Source organism: Ursus americanus, chromosome 23 (genome assembly GCF_024610735.1).
Source record: "Ursus americanus isolate L20-20 chromosome 23, mUrsAme1.1.p, whole genome shotgun sequence".
NCBI lineage: Eukaryota > Metazoa > Chordata > Mammalia > Carnivora > Ursidae > Ursus > Ursus americanus.
The window spans coordinates 15,587,281-15,593,280 of record NC_142149.1 but is presented as its reverse complement, the minus strand read 5'-3'; positions in this window follow the sequence as shown (position 1 = coordinate 15,593,280).

Below are 6,000 nucleotides of genomic sequence, written 5' to 3'. Positions count from 1 at the left end.
TGAGCAGGAGGTGATGAGGAAAGGGAAACCACAGAATTTTGAAGGAGAGAAATGGTACAGTAGCTGGAGGAGGACGCAAGGTCAAGGCAGGATTTTATACACAATTTTTTTTAATGAAAAAAATTTTTTTAATGAGAGCATGTGCTTATGTCGAGAGGAGTGATCCCGTGGAAAGATAAATTGGTGAAGTAAGAACGGGGTGAGAGGTGTGGGACTAGGTCCTTGGGTAGGCAGGCAGCGGACGAGGGCCACCAGCACATGGAGGGCAGCCTGTGGCTCGAGGGGACACTGTTCTGTGCTGGGCTGGGCCACGGGGTCACTGGTGGTAGATGTTCCTGTCTATGGGCTTCCATTTTCCTCATGAAGTAGGATCGGGGCTGGCAGCTGGCTGACAGGACCCCGAGGGCAAGTGGGAGGTTCAAGCAGATTGGGGCACAGGGCCAAGAAAAAACTGGCAAATGTGTTGTTTTGTGTTTAAGATCTGAATGAAGGTTATTCATTGGCTTCAAGAAGGAGCCAAGAGAGGAGAGATTTAAGTCCTTACACCTCAGTTTTTCTATCTGTAACATGAGGGGATCATACTGGGAGACTTCAAAGAACCCTCCAAACTCCTGTTCGCTCAGGGTCCCTTGGTGACAGGCACCTGCTGGGGAGCTTTTACTGAATAGCATGTGTTTGCATTGTTTAAGAATTAGAGATCGCTAGTAAAAACTGGACGCTTGCCTAAGAGATTTCTAATTGAGGGTAAAAGCTAATATATACAGAGAGACACTTGAAAGGCAGACTGTGTAAAGCTTCAGGGCACCCCTGGGGAGCGCGGGGGTGGCCCAGAGGTCCCTGGGCCTCTGCGATGCCTTGACGAGGTGCCGTTTGGGTGAACGCAGCACGAAGCCCTTTGAGAGTAAATTCTGCTCTCTCCTGGCTCTCACTGAAGTTGGCACCGCACAGCGTGAAATGAAACAGCAGATTAATGTGATTAACACTGAATAAACCTCTGTGTGCGAGCAAATATAGCATGAAGTGGGTTCGGGAATTTTAAAATATCTATTATTAAAGACAGCCCGCAGGGCTGCGGTGCCACCAATGACAAAGCCACAGGCTGTGCTGGAACGTAATATTCCCACAGTCCTTGCCCCAGCAAGGTGCAGTTGCGGGCTTCTCTGCTAATGCTCTTTCCGGATCCTCTCGGGGGGATCACCACCTCTACCCCATTTTAGAGATGAAGAAACTAAGGGCAGGCAGAAGTCTCCAGTGTCACTGAGGGCAGGACCAGGGATGTCATCGCCGGCTCCCTGTGAGGGGCTGAGCACCAGGGGAGGGAAGGTGCCTCTCAGCCCCCCGAGGGCCAGCCGGCGAGCCAAGTGCACCATACTGGGGAGTCCGTTTCTGGGGTGCATGCTGGGCGCCAGGCTCTGGGCTGAACGCTTTGTGCAGATGGTCTCACTGAGTCTTGATGACAACCCTTGGCGGTTGGTATTATTAACCCCGAGAGGAAACCAAGGGCAGAGAGCTTAAATCACTTGCCACAGGCCACCCAGCAGAATCAGGATTCAAGCTCAGATGTGTCTGCCGCGAAGCTTGTGCTCTTGCCTGCCCGCCAGCTGCTGTCTTCCAGGAGAGCACGGTGTGGGCGCTGGAGCTGCCGGAGCCCTTCACTCGAAAGCCTTAGCACAGCGCTGAGCGCAGGTACTAGGGCGCTTGACAAGTATCAGTCTGTTGACAGAGGGACTGACAGTCTGAACGGATGAATGAGTGGCGATGTGACCGCCTGTCTTCTGGGGTCTTTCTCTTCAAATTGAAGATTTCCCCATAGCTTATGAATGCTCAATCTAATTAAGGCAAAGAGGCATCAGAGAATTGCCGGACCTTTCCTTTATTAACTGTCAAGTCCAATCTGTAGGCTGTTTATGTGCCAAGGTCAGAGATCAGTCTTTAGCTGCTCTCCTTTGATTCATTCTGCAAAGCCCCGAACATAAAGTTTATTGATGCAAAACTGATTGGCAGGCGGAGGTAACGAGGTGGCAGGGACAGGGCAGAGCAGAAGGAGTCTCAGCCACTCTGCGGTCAGTCGTGCTCCTTTGCCAGGCTCACTTCCCGGGCTCCGGGTTACTGGGTCCTAGCGGTGCGCACTACAGTCCAGATGAGCTGCAAATGTTGTCTGGGCCTTGGGCAGCGTTCAGGGAGCCCATCAAGTTGGGGAGGGGAAGGAGGCCTTAGTCCTGGTTTTGTCTGTTAATTTGGAAAGGAGCGAGTGAGGGATGGAACTTAGGTAGGGATGGTCTTGAAACTTCACAGACCAAAGGAAATCCTGTGTAAGCCTCCCTCAGACTAGGCCTGGGAATCGGAAAGAAGGAGGTCATTGTGACATCTGCAGTTTGCAGCCAGTCCATGACGAGGATTACCCCGTTACCCCTCTGTTCAGCCCTGCCTCTGTGGAGCTCCTGCCAGTGTGTCCTCCGCAAAGGAGGTGGGGGGACGCTCGGCTCCACACCTGCCTCTTGTAGAGCGTCCCCGGGGTGACAAACCGGAGGGAGGCGGTAAGTTCCAGGAGAGAGAGGAGGATCCAGGAGTTGCTGAACTGCGTGCCACTCAAGATATGGAAAGGTCTCTAATATTACTCCTTTTTATCAAGACTGAACCTGATTCTGTCTGATCTGAGAAAAAGCTGTGGCTGCAGTTCATTTTGTTTTTTTAAAGAGTTTTCCTATTTTTATTTATTTTTATTTATTTTTTTATTTTTTTAAAGATTTTATTTATTTATTTGACAGAGACAGCCAGCAAGAGAGGGAACACAAGCAGGGGGAGTGGGAGAGGAAGAAGCAGGCTCCTAGCGGAGAAGCCTGATGTGGGGCTCGATCCCAGAACCCTGGGATCACGCCCTGAGCCGAAGGCAGACGCTTAACGACTGCGCCACCCAGGCGCCCCCTATTTTTATTTTTTTTAAGATTTTATTTATTTATTTGACACAAAGCACATGAGCGGGGGGCGGGGAGGTAAACAGAGAAGCAGCCTCCCCACAGGACAGGGAGCCTGAAGCAGGACTCGATCCCAGGACCCTGGATCATGACCTGAGCTGAAGCTAGACGCTTGACCAACTGAGCCACCCAGGTGTCCCTGCAGTTCATTTTAAATGCCCTCTTTGTGTAACTCAGAAATACTGGTTTTCCACAGCCAACACCCATCTGGATGTAAACTTGCCCCCCCCTTACAAATTAAACGGTCCATTTAGAAGCAGAATAATAGCGATGATGATAATAATAACAAAATTAAACAAATCAATCCCCACCCTCCCTTGTTTTATTTCCTTAGGAAATAGTCCAAGTTCAAGGTCTAGTCTGAGCAGGTACTGTCTCCTTTCCTGGTCTGTTTCTGGACAGGCAGGGAGACAAAGTCCCTTTTCCTCTTCTCTGTGGAGGGCCGGGCCCAGGCTGCATAGAGCTCCAGACAGAAATGTCCACCGGGGAGCAGGGAGGGACCTGGGTCTTCAATGGCTGTGTCTCTCCCTTGAATTCACTAAATGTTGAGCAACTGCTATTGTCAGGCACTGGGATAGGAAGGTGATTAAGGAAGGATCCTAGAGGGGCACCGGGCTGGCTCAGTCGGTAACACATTTGCTCTCCCCGTCATGAGTTCAAGCCCCACGTTGGGTGCAGAGCTTACTTAAAAATTCAAAAAAAAAAAAAAAAGGACCCCTGGAGACCCCCACACTGACCACTAACCATAATATAACATAATAAATGCTATATTCGCACAGGAATAAAGTGTTTTAGGTGCACAGAGAAAGCAGGGGAGTGGGACCGGCTACGGGGGTTCTCAGAGTGGTTCCCAGCCCAGCAGCACCAGCCTCACCTGGGAAATTAGAAATGCAAATGACAGGCTCTACCGCAGACCCACCGAATCAGGAACTCTGGACGTGGGGCCCTGTGATCAGGTTTGAAGCAGCCCCCAGGTGATTCTAGTGGAGGCTACAGTCTGGGAATCATGCGGCAGTTGCAACCAGCAGCTTATTTTTGCAAATAGAGTTTAACTGGAAATAGCCACGGTCCTTCACTTACATATCGTCTGTGGCTATTTTTCTGCTAGCCCGAAGACAGTCATGTAGTTGCAACAGGGACGGTAGCCTGAAATATTTACTATATCTGGCCCTTTAGAGAAAAAGTTTGCTGCTTCCCAAGGAGTGGGGGTGAGGAGAGGCTGGTCCCCTGCTTCCACGCCCCTCTCCCGTGGCTGGTGCTGCGAGGGCCTTTGGCAGTCACACTTTAGGCAGCTGGTTCTGTGACTCGGCTCTAGTTCGGAGACTCCCTGAAAACTCAGTAAACAAAGTCAATTTTATGTATCATAAATACATATTGGTCAACACAATTAGGAAGGTGGTTCTTTTAAAAGTCAAATGAGCAAAAAGAAGAAGTCCTCATTCCAGGAAGCCCCATGTTACTGCCTGCCTGTCTGGCTAAGCACCGTGCTTGATGCTTTAGGTCCGCCTTTCTGGATGGGTATTGTGTCCCCACTTCACAGATGAGGACGTTGAGGCTCGGAAGACGAAGTAACCAGAGCTCAGCCGAATAGAGCTTGGACTGGATCCTGGTTCAGCCTTGCTCCCAGGTCGGGCTCTAAGACAACGCCTCCAGTGGACAAAGAGACACGCCACAAGAATCTGTTAACGTTAACACAGACAAATCAGCAGGCGCTGGAGAACCAAACCCAGGTCTACTTCTTGGGGGTGGGGTGTGCTCTGGGGAGCACGGGGAGAGGAGGAGATGGAGGTCCCGCAAGGGCACAGGACCAGCCCTCCCCCCTCCCGCACGAGCCCCACAGGGCAGCACGCACATGCATCAGTGCCAGGTGTGAGGCCGGCTTTCAGGCAGTGTGAACGCTCGAGGCCTCCCAGCCCCCTTCCCTTCCCTCAAGTACCAGTGTAGCAGGCAGCAGGGCCTCTGCCCAGCTCCTGGTTGTCAACGTGGGGGTATGTATAAGGGCGCCCCAGGGAAGAAGGACTTGTTGGTCAGCTGAGTCTTGTGTCCGTTTGAGAGGAAAGAAGAACCCCCCAGGGTGTTTCCTGCTCTGATACAGGAGTGGAATGGATGGCTGGGCGATGAGATGCAGTCAGACCGGGGCACCCATTAGCATGGGATATCCTTGCAACATTGTGCTGGAGACTGACTATCAGAACAAAAATAAAATCCTGCCCTGCTACCCCTTAAGCATCCTGGGAGCTAAAACACCATTGTCTTGGTGGCAAAAGCCGTGACTAAGGAAGTCCCCCCTCTTTTTTTTTTTTTTTTTTTAAGATTTTATTTATTCATGAGAGACAGAGAAAGGCAGAGGCAGAGGGAAAAGCCAGCTCCCTCTGGAGCAGGGAGCCTGATGCGGGACTTGATCACAGGACCCTGGAATCACTACCTGAGCCAAAGGCCGACCTTAACCAACTGAGCCACCCAGGTGCCCGGGAGTCCCCACTCTTGAACACAGTTACTTGTTTTGGCTTCCAAATATTTTGTTAGGTTGTGAAGACAAAAAACATTCTTTTTTGTGTTTTTTTTTTTGGACCAAAAAACATTCTTAATCAAAAGAGTTTGGGATGTCAGGGAAAAGTTAAAACCTCAGAAGACAGCAAGTGTTTTGAGGAGACTAATGGTAAACTGCTTTCTCTCATCAAACAAATCAGTGGCCATGACCAGACATTTGTATTGTTAATATTTTTTTTAATATGTATTTATTTATTTGAGAGAGAGAGAGCTCTTAGGGGGGGAGAATGGGGGCTCAGTCCTACGACCCCAAGATCATGACTTCAGCTGAAATCAAGAGTCAGACACTTAATTGACTGAGCCACCCAGGTGCCCCTGACATTTCTATTTTAAATACACTTCTTTGAAAAAAAAATCAGCATCTTCGGAGTGTCTTCTACATGCCGGCCTTCATGCTAGTCTCTCTTAACCGAGGTTACATCCTGGCCTCCCAGCAACTCTGAGGGGCCCCTTTACAGATGGGTGGCCAGGGCTC